The sequence below is a fragment of the Falco cherrug genome, chromosome 1 (genome assembly GCF_023634085.1).
Source record: "Falco cherrug isolate bFalChe1 chromosome 1, bFalChe1.pri, whole genome shotgun sequence".
NCBI classification, from domain to species: Eukaryota; Metazoa; Chordata; class Aves; order Falconiformes; family Falconidae; genus Falco; species Falco cherrug.
In genome coordinates, this window is record NC_073697.1 from 64,831,570 (window position 1) to 64,850,292 (window position 18,723).

The window sequence follows — 18,723 nt, forward strand, 5'->3', positions numbered from 1 at the left end:
TACACGCTGCATTTTACCCAGCAATCCTTATTGCCTACTTAATTGAGTTAATAGCAGAAAGACATGAATACTCCTGACTGCTTCAGCTTGGCTCTTGGGAGAGAATGGATTTTTCATCTTTTCTAAAAGAGAATTTATCCTGAATGGCTGTATCTCAAACTGTGTTTTATTACTCATATCTTTAAGGATGCCAGCGCTTTAGGTAAGGAAAGGCTTTCTACTCTAAGCTGCAAGAGCTTTAGCTATGAAGTCAAAACATCTACAAAGAAATACTTAAGTTGCAATATAATGGTGGGGGAGAAAGGGCTGTTTCAAAAAAACCTTCAGATGGATGGCTGAGGTAGAATTGATCCTCTGGTTATGATGGCAGAGTGCTTTGTTGATGTGTCATTAACACTGTGGACCAAGGATTTATACACTGAGGGGAGGAATGATTTATCCTGGGTTTGTTAGACCAAGTCACATCATAATTCATCTACTATTTGCTCCTGACTTTTCCACTTATGCTATATGCGAATACATGTTATCACTAATCTTTATAAAGAAATTGTTTTCAAGATTAGCAGTATTCAGCACTGCATACTGATTTTATGGAGATTAAACTGGAGTAGTGCTTAGGACTTGAGTAGTCCTGAAGCAGGCAATTGTGAAAATTTGCCTTTAGGGCCAGTTCTTGCCACCTCTCCTTTCTGATCCTTGCTGTCACTGATTTAGTAGGTTTCACCAGATATAATATTACACATGTTGTTCTCTATTCTCTTTTTCTGGCATCCTAATAGTGTCTTAGAGCTCTTGGGCACCCCTGGGGCAAGTGGCAGAGGTTTCTGTTCTCCTAACCAGCTGCCTTGCCAGCACTGTGCTTTTGCTTTTTCTCAGTGTGAATACCTTCTGGGGTTTTTGAGGCTTATATATCGCTTCAGTGTAGAGAGATCTGTCTTCCTGCCTGTCCGTGGCATTTACTTTCCTGTAAGATGTTTGGAATGAATTGATGTCCCTGGTGCTTCTGCTTCTGCTGATCCTTTTTGTTGCAGATGCCTTTGGTTGCTGCTGACAACAGGATTGTCTGATAGCCTGTATCTCTGTGTTATTGCTTAATTGCCTCTATGATACCTGCAGTAATATGGTCAGGAATTTGTCGCTTTGGTCCTGAAAATCATAAAATGTGTGGTTTGCTCTCAGGTATTTTGTGATTCTTACAGAGAACTCAAAACTGAGCTTCTTTCTTTCGTATTTTTTATGTACAGTCCCAAAGGTGCCTCCGAAGTTGCTTTTACACAGTAAAACAGAACTAGTTTTCAGTTTGGTAGGCGCACAGGCAGAAATGCTGAGGGGCAATGGCATGGTAAAAATCTCTGATTCCTTCTCCAGTGCAGACACTGTTGGCAAGTTCAACAGAGGAAAGAAGGCAGCTTCCCATGCCCTCCACTCCTCATCCTAATTCCACCTGAAACATTCAATGTGTGGATCGCTGGGATAATTCCCATTCTCTGTTGTCCAAAACCAGAAAGCATATATGTATGCAAGTCAGGAATTAAGTTGCAATAATGGTATTTCATCATTGTGTACCTCTGTTGCCTATATTGCTGACAGACAAAATGAGAATTTCACCAGGGCAGTGAGAGCAGAGTTGGATGGTCAAAGCCTCTGGCATTTCTCGTGTTCCTACAATTTTGTCTTTTATGTGCTTCCTCAGAAGCAATCTGAAGAAAAGTCTTTCCCCTCATTTGAAGTGTGCAGTAGATTCTGTTTTCTGCATCCAGAAGTGATGTCATTCGAAAAGTCTTTTCTGTGATGAAAAATTTGATTACCTGATTGTGTGTCTAGATCTACCTAGATAAAGAGGACCAATTATCATGTGAATAAAGTGTGAGGATTATTCCTTAATTATTGTTGACCTGAGTATGTTGTTCTTTGATGAAAACTGTTCTTTCAGCTTGTTGTCAAGTAAGAAATGCCACCTTGAGATCCCTTCTTAAGGGAGGACTATTTCTGGTCATGAAATACAGAGACTGTTGGCTGAGACTTTGTCCACCAGTGCCTTTTCTCCACAAGTAAATGCATGCATTTGGGAGAAACATGGATCCTTCCCATGTCAGAGATGATGATTTTTTACTAGTTGATCACAAGGAGGGCCATCAGTGGTGTTGGCAGCAGCTGCTCACAAGTTGCAGAGTGTAAGCAGAACCTCTCCCACATCCTTAGCTGGGCCCTTTGGCTGCATCAAGGCAGTAGAAAAGTTTTAGCAGCTTCACAGAAGGAAGGTTATTGAGACCAAACTTGTAAGGAAAGCTGGGTGTCGCAGGAATCTGAGTGAACTTCTGGGTGAAGTTGCAGTTTGTCCCTTTTTTCTGTAATTGAAAGGCACCGAGTTTTTTGCCTTAGAGAATGGCAAGTATTGAGTACAGTAAGGATAGAGTAATTCCTTTTCTGTTAAGTCATTTTAATGTGTGTTTTGGATCAATAGAAAGAATGAAGTGCTTGTCAAAACAGAAATTCTGAGAAGAATGTGCTGGGGAAACTGACACCGTAGATACTTGAATATAATTGTTTCTTGGCTCTCCAGAAGCCGAAAGATGGTGTGATTCAACTAACATAATAAAAACATGTACTAGCAGGTCCCATTCAGGTTACCAAAGATGTTTTTTGTGTGCTGAATCAATGTTTAGATGAGTGTTGTGAGCAGGGAGAAGTCCCCTGGATAGCCATTTGCAACTATTACTGCCAATAACCTTTCATTTCTGTTCAATTTTCTACTTACAGGTTGCTTGATCTGAATGTGGGTGCTATATATTAATTTTACCCTTAATTTTTATAGGACAAGTTACTTGTGAACAGTAAGTGATTTCTGTTTCCAAGAAATATTAGAATACTCTGTGTCTTTGACATTCTTGTGTATTAAAATACATGGTTACATCAATACATGCTAAAAAAATATTGGATAATCTGTAAAGCTTACTTGGTATCCTTTCCACCAACATTAAAAAGGTAATGGGGAAGAATGGGACTGTCTCTGTTAGCAGAGTCTATATTTTAATTAAATGTTGTGTCCTTTACGTTGTTTAATGAAGATCTTTCTGCACGTAAAAGTTTGCATCCGTATCAGATAGCTTTCGCTTGAGAAGTACTTTTGTCTCTTAGAGAAATTTAGACTGGAAAAAGCCTCCAAGATATTGTAACCACCTTTGAGGAAGGAGAGATGTGTATGAAAGCCTGGTGAAGGACTGGATCATCTTGTTAAGTGCTGGATGGTTTGGTTTTGTTGGTTTGGGGTTTTTTTTGGTTGTTTTTTGTTTGTGGTTTTGGTTTTTTGGGTTTTTTTAGCGGGTGTGGTGGTGTTGGCAGTGTTGCTGCTGTTTACTACATGCTGTGTACCAGCAACATTAATTTGGAGAATGATGAGAGAGCAGAGCATGCAACAAGCACAACCTGGAGGCAGACGAATTTGGTTAGTATTAAATGTGTGGTGGCAGGGATGGACATCTGTGTGATAGCTGAGAGAGGTTTCTAGGGAAGTATTCTGGGAAGGAGCCTGGTGAGAGGATCTGAGGAAGAAAAGGGGGGGGAATGTGGGTAAAGGCAGAAGAGTTCACTGACATGGATGCAAACCTTGACATGGATCATGGGACATCTATCTCAGTGATTCTCCCTGTCCTCTGGGCCATGGAAGAAAATGGAGGCAATCCCTGACTTCCATCACATCCCAAATTAGATTGTGGCCATGGTGGAGATGTAATTTAATTATCTCAGAGAACCTCAGTATCATCCAGAAGCTGGAGTGACTTTGCAAGCATCCCTATGACTTCATTGTGCATTCGTTATCCCAGCCTACTCTCCTGTCATGCCTCCTGCTTTCCAGTTGACAAGAGCCTCTGCCTTTCCATTTGGTCGATTAAACGCTGTAAATTCTGCGATGAGGGGCAAAGCATTAAATTTCTGAAGTGCGTCTGTGTGCCTTATCGTGGAGCCGCTTCCATGTTAACAGTATTTGATTCATACTGAAGGAAAATTGATGACCTGAATCCTCCTCACATAAGAGCTTCATTGTTAACATCTCTTGTTCTCTGTCACACACCTTTTTTTTTTTTTTTTTTTTTTTTATGCTATCCTGTTCAATTTATCAAGCGTGCTTTCAGCAATCAAAGGCTGGAAAATCGGTTCTCTTCTTGAGGAAGATACTCTGTGTCATTTTATCAAGATGCGGAACTTGATTCTCTGAAGAAAAGCGAAAGAAGTGGGGCTTTAGCTTAGCACCGTCTTCCAAGTCACATTAACAGAGGATTGCAGCCAAGGTGACAGCAGACCATTCCCAGTAAAAGAAAGCTCCCTCACATGGTCAAGGAGCCGTGGGTAAAATAACCTTTCTCATTGTATCAGTGTTCAGTACTAAAATGCACCGAGTCAGCTCTGGCACATTGTAAACGGCTTGGGGAGGAGTCTTTGAAATGCCTGACTTGGAAGCTGTAGAAGGATTGCGTGTGTGGATTTAAAAGAATAAGGAATATCAAGGGAGTTGATAGAAGGGAAAAAAAAAAAAGACAATTAAAACTGGTCAGACAGCATCAACCCAAGTTCAGATAATCTCCTGCTTTACAAAGAGTTGAATTTCAGGTGGATTTTGTAGCCTGAGTTGACAGGCTGTGTGTGGGCAGGCTGCTCTCACCATTAGTACCAAGTATATTTTGTTCGTACTTGTAAGATTAATTCTAACTCTTTGCTGTTGTTTAATACAACTAGTACTTGTCCCGTTTATGTAGACCCAGTATCAGGACAAGCAGATTTAGGAAGACACAGGAGTAATTAAAGTGCAGTTAGCTGTGCAATGGACCCATACTTAATTTTAAGTGCGTGCTCAATAAGTGAAGACAGGCTTGTTTGATGTTTTTTAAATGGGGCTGAATAGGTGAATAATCCAACTGAAAACTTTTTTTTGCAGTGTCCTTCTAGTGATGATACATGTGACACTCCAGTGTTTTGAGGGATTTGGCATTTGCTGTTTGTACAACCCCCGCTCTAGATGAGGAATGGTAGCATGGTTTTCGGCTCTGTTTTTACACTCAGAAGGGAGAAGGCATGTCATTTTGGAAAGTAAATTTGTTGGGAAATAGCTGTGAGACTGATTATTTTGCTGTCTGCCAAACCCTTTAACTATGACCTGGTTCACCTAACAACTCTAAACAGGAGCTGAGCAGCGCGTTGGAGAATTTAGCCCAGAAAACATGACAGTCATTATGTATGACCTGGTGCTGGATACCTCAGATTTACACAAGCAAGATTCACGCAATTGCAGTTTATTGGAAAGAGGACTGAAACAAGAAGTCATATAAACTTAACTGAAAACATCTGTCTGGTCACCATTTCAATTTCAGTACAACTGGTAGGTCTGCCTGCTGTGTGGCAACTAGCTCACAAAGATAAGGGGTAGGATGGTTAGTTATGCTAGTAGAATGAGGGGGGAAATAGTAAGAAAGAACAATGAAGGGGGGGAGGGGGCAAAGATTACCTCACTATCTACTTTAAATACCTTCATTTATCTCTTGCTTGGTTGCTGTAACCTGACAGCTTTCACTCTGTGGAAGCTGTTGTCTTTGTAACCCCAATAACAGCTGAGATTTGTCTCTCGGGTTGTTTCTCGTCATTGGTACTTGTCACTGCAGCCCTGCCAGAAAAGCAGGATAAACCCTTTGTGATGAAGTATCAATCACCCTATATGATTCATTCTGGTTTTGTGCAGCTTTGCTTTTTTTTTTTTCCCCCTCACTTGTTAATGCCCTGGGTAGTTCAGCCCCTATGCAGGAATTTCTCTGACACTAATCACCTCCCATCTATCTAGCCATTCTGTCTGATAGGTAGTGCAGTCGAATAGCTTGAAGGTATGCGGCATGAAAACCATTGGAAAATGGTAAAAAATTGTATTTGGTGGTTTGCCAGCTGGGATTTTTTTGGTGCAGTCCATTTGGGTTTGACATGGTGATTTTGGAACATATGCTTTCCTTCTCATTCACCAGTTTTGGCTTTTGTAAAAGTTAGTGAAATTGCTTTCAGAGACTTACTGCATTCAGGTTGCAGAGATGGGCTGGGTAGAAAATGCTGAACGGTCCTCCAGATACACTTAATATGACGGCAATCTTAAACTAACAACAATATTTCTGTAATGCTTTAAAATAAACTGGTTTTGAAGCCTTTTCAGTTAGTGCTTTCACCCTGTTTTGTTTTCTGAGGGTCATAACAGGTAGCATATGCTTTCTCTGTTAAGGTTTCTTTGTTTTTGTTGGGGTTTTTAGGTAATTGTTGGTTAAGTTGCTGTGGAGCTCTGCAGAATGTCTCAGGATCTAGATAGACTGATCCAGCCCATGGTGCTGGCTTAATTTAATCCCTCCGCACAGAGCTAATTACTCACAGTGCTGGGGAGAGGGTTGGTTTTGGTGTGTACTAGAGAGCACTTAGAATGGAACTGAGAAAATTCTCCCCGCTTTTGTTGTCCATGTACGATATCACCGCTATCACAGGTCTGTAACTTTGATGTATTCTTGCAAACTTCAAGTCAGAACCCAACTATTCCCCATTTTCAGTGCATACTTGCCATGTGTTGTATATACATACGTCTTTTCCTCTGATGTAGGTCATAAAGCTGAACTGTCAGGTATGTTTTGTTATGAAGGAGTCACTTACTGTAGCAATGAATTGTCCTCACCGAATTAATTTTCACTACAACAGCGTTTTCAATGGAAGTTTACAGTCACCATAGTTCAGGCAGGCAGCCAAGGCAGAAGGGATTTCTGTTTGTATTTGTCTGTTTCAGTGCCAAAGGAGGATTAGCTTGTGCTGAAAGGAGTAGAGAGGTGAGATAGAAATGCTTGACCTGGTCTTTACTAGACATTTGCTCATTATTTTCTTTTGAATGTTTTGCAAGTCCTTCTTCATGCGTGTGGAAAAGAACAGGTTAAAAACCATGTAGACCTGCCAAAGCTTTACAGATGTCTTTACTAGCTTTATTAAACCAAGCTAAAAGAAACCCAGTATATCTTCTTTCTTTCTCCTTTATTCTCACCCCACCCCCATCCTCCTACCCCCATAGGATTTGGGGTTTTTCTTTCCAGCCCACACATGTGTAAGTGCCTCCTTGGTGCAGGAGACACGTTTTCATAGTTTGTTAGCTTGCCTTTCCAGCCCCAGCTTGTCAGTACCCCTGACTGATGTGTTCAGGGCTTTGTTGGGTTGCTTGTGACCGTGTTTGGATGAGTGCTGCAATTTTTCTGTAACCTATCTGGTAATTTAGTTGAATGTAGCACAAGCTGGAAGATGGGGACAAGCCTTTGATCTCTGACACTGTGATACCAGCAGGGGAGAAAATAAAAAAAAAAACAAAACCCTTCAGAGTCAAGATGTGTTAAATTAGTTGGAAAGTAAATTGACAGAGAGTTGGCAACTAATGCATGCTATAAAATCGCTAACCCTTTTGGTAAAGTACGGGTATTTTCCAGCAGTGGAAAGTAGTTTGCCATTAAGCTTTTGTCTAAGTAAGCTGGCTAGTAATGGCAAGAGCAAAGGCTTAACGCTTCTGTTCTATATCCAAGAACTTTTTTGGGGATACCACAGCATTGTCTTAAGAAAATGAAAGTTGTTAATACAGCAAGAAGCTCTTCACATCTTATTTGGAATTCTTAACTACTTGTTTAAAGGTGCATTTCCTATTAATAGCCTATCAGGCTACTGTTTCTGCCAAAACTTCCCCGTGCCCCTCTTTTTGTAAGTTAGTTTGGTTTCCCGTTTCCCTTCCCTGTAGTAATGTAGTTCATTTAACAACCAAAATATTGCAGACTGTCAACACTGTCAGGCGGACTAGCAGAGTAAGACTTTGAAATCTCTGCAGTATTTTTGAGATAACATACAAAATATAATCAACAAGCTACACTGATCCAAAACAGTCCGCCACCTGCCAAACCTAAACAAAACCCTGATTTTTTTTCCATCGGCGCCTATCAGTGAGCAGGTAATCCCCCTGCTTCCCACTTTGGAGGAATGCATGCGTTGCTGAGACGGCAAACATGGTCTGTAATATAAGTTAGTAAGTTAATTTCTATATCCAGTGGCTTTTGTTGAAGTTTCAGAAATAGTTATTTAACAAGTGTGTGTTTAAAACCTTTTGAATCACTTCCTAGAAGCCTTCCTAGATTCCCTTTCCAGAAGTATTCTCTCTGGGTAGAGATGTCACGTGGTCTAAATAACTTGTGTGCAGATTTCTTCTGCATGAAATCTGACAGCGTCTTTTCAGGAGCAGTAGTGGGAATGGTAAATCCATAATGTGTTGCGACAAGGAAATGTGGAACAAAATGGTGTCATTTAAATTTAGGCCAGAAAGCCAGAACACATCAAGGAGCAGCTCTGAATTAAGGCAGATACACTGGGCGTGGAGGAGAGCAGCCAGGGATTGGAGGTTGAAGGAAAATCAGGAATCAAACCACTTAAGTTTTCCCAGAGAGCAGTATGTAGCATATGGCTGTTCTCTGCAATTGCGTGTGTGGTAGCAGTTTGTGTGCATGGTTACTCCTCAATCTGCACGTTTTATGTTTTTTTCCTAAGGTTTCCTCTCTTTGTAATAAGATCAAACTCAATTATTGAGCTATGGACTGACTTCCCTAAAACTCCACAGGCCTAGATTTTCCAGTAGTCTGACTGGAACACAGACACCAGAGTAGTTTAAACAGGTGGTCATTTGCAGTGTAGTTACTGAAGTTGTTAATGATAAATAACAAGCTCAGCTTGCAAACACCAAGAATATCTAATTTGTTTGTCTGTCTGCAATGAATTGTCTTCTGTGCAGGATACAGATGATCCTGCTATTACAAGCCATAAAAAGGAAATTATTTCAATTCATCTGCCCTAGTCCTGGAAGCACTTGCAAGCTATCTGCAGGATTAGGGCCATCATTTGCTTCTGTGAGGGCAGCCAGTCTTTACCAGCTTTAATGGTATCCCAGTTTTGCAGAGGAGAGAAACCCTGGAGCAGCTTTCTGAAGTTTCCAGTGTGATAGTGATTTTGTTTTCTTTAGCAAACTGGACGTTTTTTTCACTTTAATCTCTAGCTGCTGCAGGCATGTTATTTTTTAACATTTTGATTTTTGAAACTATATTTTTACACTGGCTATTTAGAAAGACTTTTATTTGAGAGAGAGATTCATGCTCAGAAATGTCAGGAAAATGTTCCTTCTTTTTACATAGTTTTTTTTCTTAAATCATCCTGTTTTTAAGCGAATTAACACGTGATGTTCAAGCATCTGTGTTTGGCAATACTACTCAGTTAGCAATCAGTATAGGTTCTTCTTAAGGAGTACGTGATTCAGGTGAATCTTGTTGCCTTTTCATCCATTTCCTTAAAAAAATGAAATAATGATTCACCATCTATACTCTTTATAATCCCAAACACTTCCTCCCTTTCCCTGTATTTCTTAGGTACAATATATAAATTTGTGAAGAAATGAAGAATTGTTATTACAATGAAGAAATAGTCCAGCAAAAAAACTATGAGAAGGAAAACATCACCACCTTACTGTTAGAGTTAGGGCATGCATTTTTTCCCACTTACGAATTCTGTATTTTTAGTTGATTTGTATGGTTTGCTACCCACAAAAATTACACAGAATGGAGTAGAGGGAAGTGCATTTCTATTAAGCTGTCTTTTCTTTTTAAATACAAAAACTGTGAAGCGTGGATTGCAATGCAGAGGGTTTTTTCTTATAAAACCTTCCTTTAAGATATGGCAGGTATTGGAAAAAAATATTACTAATTTTTACTGATAACATTTACTTACACATTGTAGTACTAATCTTAGTAAGCGTATGCTTTTATATATTTGAGACCAATTCTTCAAATTTCTTTGCCGTTCGTTTCCCTTTGTGTTTATTAAACTCCAGTAACTTTTAAGCACACAAATGCTTTTTGATTTGGGGATTTTTTGTGTTTGTTTTTTTCCATTTTGAGATTATGCATCTGAACAGTTTGTCAAGAAATGCAATAAAAGGCTTTGCCTTGCTTTATGTCCTGTACACCGTTACAGATCATTATATCGTTGATGCTACAAACTTGCATTGACATTACACAGCTTTGGTTCTAGATGATGCGTTGGTAGAGGGAGGGAGGAATTTGATTTCAACTGCAAGTATGCCAGCCAAAAAAATAATAAAATAATAATAAAAGAAAAATCAGTTGACCATTACTATTTTTGTTTCTTGGGAAAGCACCTTTCCTTTCTTTAATCTGTGAAAGCTTGCCTACCAATAGATACTCTCGGCTGCCTTCTGGGGAGCTTGGAGTCGTAAACCATTTGTCTGCCTAAAGACATCTTAAAGAAAACCTATAAAGCAAAAATATAACATAGCTTAGCATGTAAAAGCTGAGCATTCATGTTAAACCTGCATATATCACAGAAAATGTGCCTTGCAGGAAATTTCACCTAAAAATTTTTAGACTGTTAAATCACAATTATTTCTTGATACCACATTTGATATATTGCCCCTGTCATTGGCCTCTTGTGTTTGTGAATATAGCCTTTATATTGAAACTTTGCTATTGATTGGTGATGATATTAATTCATGTTTGTTAGGAAACTGCTGCATCTTGCTAGTTTGAGCTGCTGAACACTGAGGAATGTCGAGGTGGACTTGTCAATAGAGTTGGTAATCCCACTTTGAGTAACTCAAATTGTCAATATGGTGCAAGAAAGCAGCATGCAGATGCCTTTGCAGAGAGTTAAGCTTTGTTAAATATTTCTGATGTGTTTGGTGTTACCTGACTGAACTCCCGTTGGGGGAGAACTATGTGTTGAAATTCACCTTGCAGTTTGAGCCTGATCTTTCTGCTGCTGGTTGTTATGCTCGCAGCTTCCAGGCTTCTGCTCACCGTCAGAGATGTCTAAGTAAAAAATACTAATGATCTGATGTCCGTTCTAGCTGGAAGGCTTTGTAGGTAGTTACGCTGTTATTAATTCTAGCTGCTTGGTTTTTCTCCACCTCGGGAACATTACATTCTCCACTTCCTTTTGTCACAGCGATGCCACTGTCCCATATGCATCCATTGTTTACAGTTTCCATTTCCATGTCGGTTACATATTACTGGCAATGCACCCATTTTTATTAGTTAACAGCATAAATCCATGTTGTGTTCTCTTTTGGACAAAGCTGCTTTTGGTCATATCCAAGTAAGCTGCCATTACAAGCTGCTGGAACTTGGACTACTTTTGTTGGACATGTTTTGTAATGGCATAAGATTCTGGCACATTATGTTGTAGAGGCTGATTTCAGTCAGTGCTGTTTAAACACACTAGATTCCCCATCAATTACATTGCTAAATCTTTGACAGACTCTGCCAATCTTTGGGTAAAAACTTTACAATTCTTCATTTTGACAGCCAAAGGAAGAGAGGGAAATGAGAACTACTTTGTACAGAACATTCAATATGGCGAGTGTGTCGAAGTTTTCTTAGCTGACTCTTTCCACAGTTAAGAAATGTATGGTAGGTTTTAGTTGTGATAGAGTTTCTTCAGATGCTTTACATCAGAAATGTCCTAGTGTTGTGTTTGAGTCTAATTTAACTTAGTAACTCTGGTTTTTCTTTTTCTTTTTTGAAATTATTTACATATATATATATGTAAGTATATATATGTTTTAAATGGATGGTATACTGGTTCACTTTTTAGCCAAAGAGGGGTTTTTTTTTTGATTGAATGCAAATGAAGACACATGTCAGTGCCTTGAATCTTACAGCTACTATATTTCTTTCCAAGGCATCTTTGAAGCAGCACTTCAGTGATACAGTACAGGAATCTTCCAGTTTTGTATCCATGACTGTCTGCATGATTCTTTCCTGTACAGAAATTCAGCTGGATGCTCTTTGGAAGTGTTTAAATACGCATGAGTTGCTTCATTGCCTACACCTTAAACTTTTTCCCAAATTCCTGGATCCTTTGTGCATGTGCTGTGTAATTTCACCAGAGCCTGTACAGTGTGCACAGCTAAGATTTGTGGACATACAGTAGCTTCATCTGGGCTACCAGATGCCCAGACATTCCTGCATTCAGCATTGTAGATGTATGAGCAGTCCTCAGTCATCCACAGAACATTTCTAAGAAACGCATGCAAAGAGCAAGTCTTAGATTGTACTATTACCCTATTTTCAGTCATATTCAGAATCCTTTCTTTCATTTGTTGGGCGGCATCTTATTGAATATGTTATACCTGTACATTAGATGTGTGCGTATGTATATTGTGTGTGTAGTTTTATAAGTGTATTTTGGAAAAGATCTGTATTTAAGTACATATGCCTATAGCATAAGTACACTTGTGTTTGAAACCAGTATTGGCCTATCCCTGTACGTATTGTTCTGTGTGAATATGTACAGAATTAAATTCTGTTATTAGGAATGTGATTTTATGCAGATGTGAACAACATCTGAATGTAGTGGTTGAAATCTTGTTCCTATTAAAATCATTAACTGTCTACCCCTAGGTACTCAAGAATGGTATTTCAATAAGCATAGGTAAGTCATTCAAGGAAACAGGAAAAATAATCAGGGAAAATGAACTTGATTTATTAAGGCTATTCTTTATTACTTCTTAAAATAAACATTATTTCAATTGTCTTGCTGCAGAGTTAAGTGACCACTGAAGAGAGAAGTCAGAAGTCATTTGACATAATAGTTCATTGTGGCTTTCAGTGCTGCTGTTACTTGATTTTATGTGAACACAATGGTTAAACATAGGTAAATTAATGGAACTGGAGTTGTTTTGAAATGGTTATGCTAAGGGGAAAGAGATGGTTTCTTTTTCTGGACATACCTGAACAGCAGTTTTTCTCTTTTTGGATGGAAACCTAGACCCTAGGTCTAATGAAGCGCAACATAATGTGGGCTCACGGTTCTGGCTGTTCCTTTGCATTTTGGAGCTCTCTGCACCACAGAGACCCAGCTGCAAAAACTACACTGTTAAATTGCCAGCTTGGGCAAACTGAAAGGTTAAGACAGTCTTCGTGCCTCTCTTCTTGCTATTTGTGTCAGCCTTTGAGACCACCTTGCTGTCGTTTTGTTAAACTGTCCCCTTCTGAGGGTAGCCGAGAGGCCGGGATTGGCAGCTTGTCAGGACTCCTGAATCCCTTTGTAGCTTTTGGAAATTTGGGCTGAAGTTTGAGAATGTATTCCCTCCTGTAAATGTATAGGTTGTTATTACTTTGTTTTCAACAAGTGAGGGGCTTTGAGAATCTTTTTTGGCAGGGATTTTCAGCATCTCCCCCTCCTGCCCCCGCCCATCCCTTAATATTAATAAATGTTTTCTTAGGGTTTACCTCAGGTTAAGGAATTTGCATTGTGTGTGACAGTCATTTATAGCAAGGGTATTCTGTTTTAATCCCTTCACTATCATTGAACAGGAAAGGAAGCCTGTTCTTTCAAGTTGATGCAGGGAAGTATTAGTGATGATAAAGGATATTTTGTTTTAAAATGGCTGAGAAAATGTGCTGTCTACCTTGCTTTTTCCACCTTTCCTTATCTGTGATGGGCTTAGGAGGAGCCTTCACTCCCTCTTTGGGCATCTTCATTGTGGCTGCCCTGTGAGGGGCAAGGAAACGGAGAGAGAGAGAAAAAAGGTGAGAGCGCTGCTAGCATCCTTTTCCAAACCTGGTTAATGGCTCAATCAAAGGGCAGAATCTTGTGATGTACAAAGACGTTAATTAATGATCTGCACACACAGAGCTGTAGCACTAAAATAGGATTTTCAGCTCTTCCTTGTTAACAGTCTTTTATTATTATTTTTATAAGAAGGATGGCACTTTTCACTCCCTTCGTGCAAGCTTCAGTCATGCTGTTAATACAGCTTCCTAAAGTATATGTGAAAGAGGCTGCAGTCAGCGATTTAGCAATGCAGACACACACTCATGGCAATATTGAGCAACACCACAAGCATGATTTGTAATGGTAAAGGGCTAGAGGATGAACCTAAACATGCAGCACATTCTCAAATCTAAGCCTCCAGCATTTGAATCAGAGTTAGGTTAGCAGATCCTGCTCATCTTTGGGCAACTTTTGAGAAGAGAGGTTTTCATCTCAGATATGACTGAAGGCTGGGGTGTGATTCAGTGTTTCATCTCTATGGGAGTACTAAAGGACTCTGATTTTGAATGTGATCTCAAAATGGATTAAAGTCTTTTAAAGGGCTGTAATGGTTACATCTGACCATCTAGCACCACGCCAGTGATGGCCAGAAAATGAGTTCTCATGCCCTGTGGGTTGCTGATCAGCAGAGGAATAAAAGATTAAATGGAAATTACAATCCATCTGGAAAGGATTTCTTATCACTCAGGATGGACTGGAGTCAACAAGGGATTTTATTAATTTAATTACTAAAATCTTTTTTCTCTTCCTTCTGAAAAAGAGAGATTAGATAAGGTGGCTGAAAAATAAGGTGTCAGTGATGGGATTAGAGAGGTTCCTGCAATTTTTCGGTCATTTTTTTTTAATTAAACATCATTCAAGCTTTATTTTGGGGCACTAATGCTCCCCCCTCCCCCACCCGCCCCACTTCAGTTTCAGGCTATAGTTGTAGACCTTTTTTTCTATCTGGGCTGGCCCTTGTCCCTAATCCAGACTACGAAGGAGCCACTTCTTGTAGATTGCATTTCTGGCAATGTGTTTGAGTGTTTGCCTCCATGTGTCCTTGTCAGCTGCTTCCCTGGAATAAGAGCCCTGCTCCTTCCAGGGTCTGATCTGCCTATCCTGCCGGCTAAATGCAAATGCCTTGCATGTGGCTGGCTGTAGTCACAGGAATCTTACCAGCAGGATAAGACCATATACTGGATTTTTGTAAGCACTTGAAGGTTTGTGTTTTCCTTTTATTTTGAGCTAGCTCCTTATCAGTAGGCACACAGCAAACTATCTTGGAGTTTCATTAAGAAGTAGGTTATTAGGTGAAAGCTTTATTTATTCTGTCTGTAATTCAGTGATTTGTTCCAAAATCATAAATCCGTCTTCCTCTTTCTTTTGCCACTGACCAGCTCATTCTTTCAGCTTCATGTCAGGCACTTCACTGCCCACTCCCTTTCTAGATCAGGTTTCCTTCATTACCTCCTTTCTTCTTACATCTTGTGAGGGTTTTTTTGCTTGTGGGTTTGTTGTTTTTTTGGTTTTGTTTTGTTTTTTGTTTTGTTTTTTTTTTAACAATTATTGTGTTCCTCTAGCAGCCTCCATTTCCACAGTCTTTTTACAAAGAAACTGGGTTGTCTTTGTCTCTTTGCTGACGATCTTCCTGTCAAGTCAAAGCTCCTGATTTTTGCCTGGCTCCTGACCCTAGCACGATTTTGGCTGTATTAGTTGCTTGTGGGAAAATTAGCTGGTTCTTCCTTTTCCTTGCAGTTCCTTTCCTTTATACATCTCACATGTCCCCCATCAATCACCTTGTGCCAGCCTCAGAGGCTGTCAGGAGAAGTTGGCACTTCCCGCTTCCCCCCTCCTCCCAGGGATTCCACTTTTGGATCATGCCTTTATGCCTCCCGGAAGGACTTGCAGCTTCTTTTTGTGTGCTTTCTGTTCTGCAGAGCTGGCGTGCTCCCTCGCACACCTCGTTCTACCCTTGGTGCATCTTCCTGCCCAGCAGACGAGATGTTCCTTCCCTGCTAACTGCATTTAGCTGTGCTTAGGTGGTCTTCAGTCTCTTAGTTTATCGGCACCTTTCACTTTTATTGGTTGGCTCTTCTTTCCTGCTCTAGTTCTACATTAAATCTCTCCTAGGCTCTCATTTCTTATGAGTGTTATTCTGATTTAGATATGGTTGCAAAAAATGATTTAAGCTTCAGGGGAAAATTTGGACCCCTCCAAAACAGCAGACTTCCATTATGACAAGAAGTGTTTGGAGGGGAGAGCATGGTAGTGCTGGTGGGAGCAGGAAGGTTAAAGGGACTTCGGAAATCTCAGGCAGCTTCCCGAGATTCGGCACAGTGATGACACTCCTGAAGATCTCTGTTGCTGGTTTTATCATCAAAAAATACCTAACTCCCATAATCCTAGTCAGGTGGAATGAAAGAGCTCCATCCTTTGAAGAGTCCTGGCATTCCCACTGCCTTCCCATTACTTTTATCCCACTGCGTCTGCAGTCCTTAGCCAAGCGTGAGTTATATGCTTAGCAGTATGATCAAAACAGGGCTGAGGCTCAGATAAGCTCTCACAATTTTTTTATGCTATCTTTTGTACATTGCTGTTTTGAGATGAGAGAAGGAAAAAGGGTTAGGCTCGTATAGGCATTCAGAGACATATAGGTCTTATTTCTTAGGAAGTGCTGTTAGGATCCTTTAGGGATATGCTGCAATCCCACTATCTCATAATCCAATATTAATGTGCTCTTTTTGCCCTGCTACCCGTGAATCACGGTAGTAAGCAGTCTCCAGGTTTGTTTGCTTTTTACTTGGTCAGGGCCCACACCCGATGTGTGGTGGGTAGAATCAGCCTTGACTTCTAAGCAGCCTGCTAGCGCTGTCTGTAGCTAATTAGAAATCTGCTCTTACAGTCAGGTTTTCCTTTCAGAATGTTAATTAATTTTCCGAACCTCTGTTATTTGGATGAATTGGGACCATAGTGGCAAGATAAGAAACATCTGGCTTCTTTTCCAGCTCTGTTACACTTCTGGATTCCTATCCTCCTGTGTGCCGGTTAACCCTGTGATACCTGGGGTGGGGACGTGAGCCAGCCGCCTTTCTCCTCTCCATTTGATACGTCATGTGTGTGTGGCTGTCCCACCTTTACTTTGTGTTCTCTTGCAGTATCTAATTGATTCTTGATGAGGCCTCTGTGCTCCATTTCTTTCTGTGCAAAACATGTCAGTGCTGTTTGGCAGCATTGCTCTGTGGCATGAGTCCTTGGGGTCAGGAGACTGGCTCTGGGTTCATGTCCTCCCTGTCCCCCAGGGTCATCTGTGACCCCTTCTGCCCTCGCAGTCGGTCTGCTCTGTGAGGCTTTGCAGTGTGCACTTAGAGCTGTGAGCTGGAGAAGGAAGCGCCTGTAGCCTTTGTAAATTCTGCAGCATGTCATGTTATTTCTCTCCTTCCATCTGCAAAACAGAGATAACTACCCATCTGTATAAGAACAGTGTTGAGAGATTTAATTAGCTGCTGTCCACAGGGCTCTGAAGGTGTAAGGTATATCTGAAATGTTTTTAAATGTATTACTAAGTTTAGTTTTGCAGACTTTTGCTCTTTCCCATACAATTACCGTGAGATGTGCACAGTAGATGCGCAGATACGAAATACTTCAGAGTTCTTGTGTGTCCTTAGAAAAGACACCGCAATAAAACAAAACAATACATCAAAGTGAATTAAGGCCTTTTGAAATAATCTTTCTTACTGTATGTGGTTTAGGACCAGCTGAATCCTCTGCAAAGCCAACACAGGGAGCAAGAGAGGGAGAGGGGAGAGAGAAAGACACTTATTTATGTGAAGTCTGTCCCTCCGTTCGACTTTGTACAGTCAGAAACTGAAAGAAAGGCTTCCCTAGTGTGTCCAAGTTTCTGGTGAATGGCTCCTTTGGGTGCGGAAGTGAGCGCTGCAGAGCCTTTCAGCCGAAAGGAACAGTTAATGAGTGTTTCTCTGTTCTGCCCTGCTGGAATGAGACACATCCCTCTTTCTAGGTCACTAAGTTAATCAAGTCAAGGATTTCTGTCCATTGTCCTTCTTATCAGTCGCAGCTGCATTTGCATTAGGAAGCTTTCTGTTTCTTTAAGCCTCATTCATGCACTGATTAAATGCCTTTCCAAGTCTGCAGAAGCAAATGTCTTATGTATTATATAGCCATCTCTCGACCCAAGTAAAAACAACGTACAGTAGAATATGTTTAAAAGCAGATGAAAGGAAAAAAAATAATTATTTTGATTTATCTGATCCTTGGTGATAAAACATAGGGGCAAAACAGGTGGAAGCTAATGTTTCTAATGTGTGATTTTTAACTTGATGTTGGGTAGCATCAGTATCAGTGTGCAGCCGAACAAACAGTCTAAGGTGGGATATGAAATTGCTTTTCTTGAATGTTTGAGTAACATTGCTGTAGCATTTCATAATAAGCAGCAGTAGCTGTTGCAATGTATTAGATAATAAATCAGTCCTGGTAGCACATTTCCAATTCACAGGGATGACTGAAGGATAAACTTGAGACAAAAATACAAAAACTACCACCATTGTAACCAAAGAGTTTTGTTTGTTTTTAAAAAGGTGGCAGTCTGCCTATGGTTATGCTTTGGTTTTCCCACTGATTCATAATCTGCATGTTTGCAGGTATTAGCTAGAATGTCCATTCTCTTTATTATGCATACAGCTTTGGACAAAATAATAAAGATTTCCTTGTCCTCTTGTGACTGCTGCAGTCCACCCACATCCCAAAGGGGGGACCCCATTGTTTGGTTTTTTTCCCCTCTGGATCTCCTGAGTTACTGGGACATGTTGACCTTAATTTTCTGCTAGTACAATTTTTGCCTTTAACAGTGTAGGAAAAATGGCCTTGGCCATCTTCTTACCTTTCCTGTGGCCATTAGTTCATTTTCCAGACCTACTTCAAAAATGTTGGGAAATATCTTTTGGGGAACAATACTAAGCTTTTTAGGTTTGGTTGGTTGTTTTGTTTTTTTTTCCTTTTTAAGAGCATCATCAAGGGTTCCCTGCTCAACAACTCTACTTTACCCTTCCTTGTATATTTTTTCCTGTA

The 18,723-nt window shown here is 40.2% G+C and overlaps 1 protein-coding gene across 1 annotated transcript in view; it reads left to right on the top strand.

Moving 5' to 3' along the window:
• ADGRL3 (adhesion G protein-coupled receptor L3) overlaps positions 1-18,723 on the top strand; it is a 301,758-nt gene that overhangs the window by 75,074 nt on the left and 207,961 nt on the right. The gene's annotated exons all lie outside the window — the stretch shown is intronic.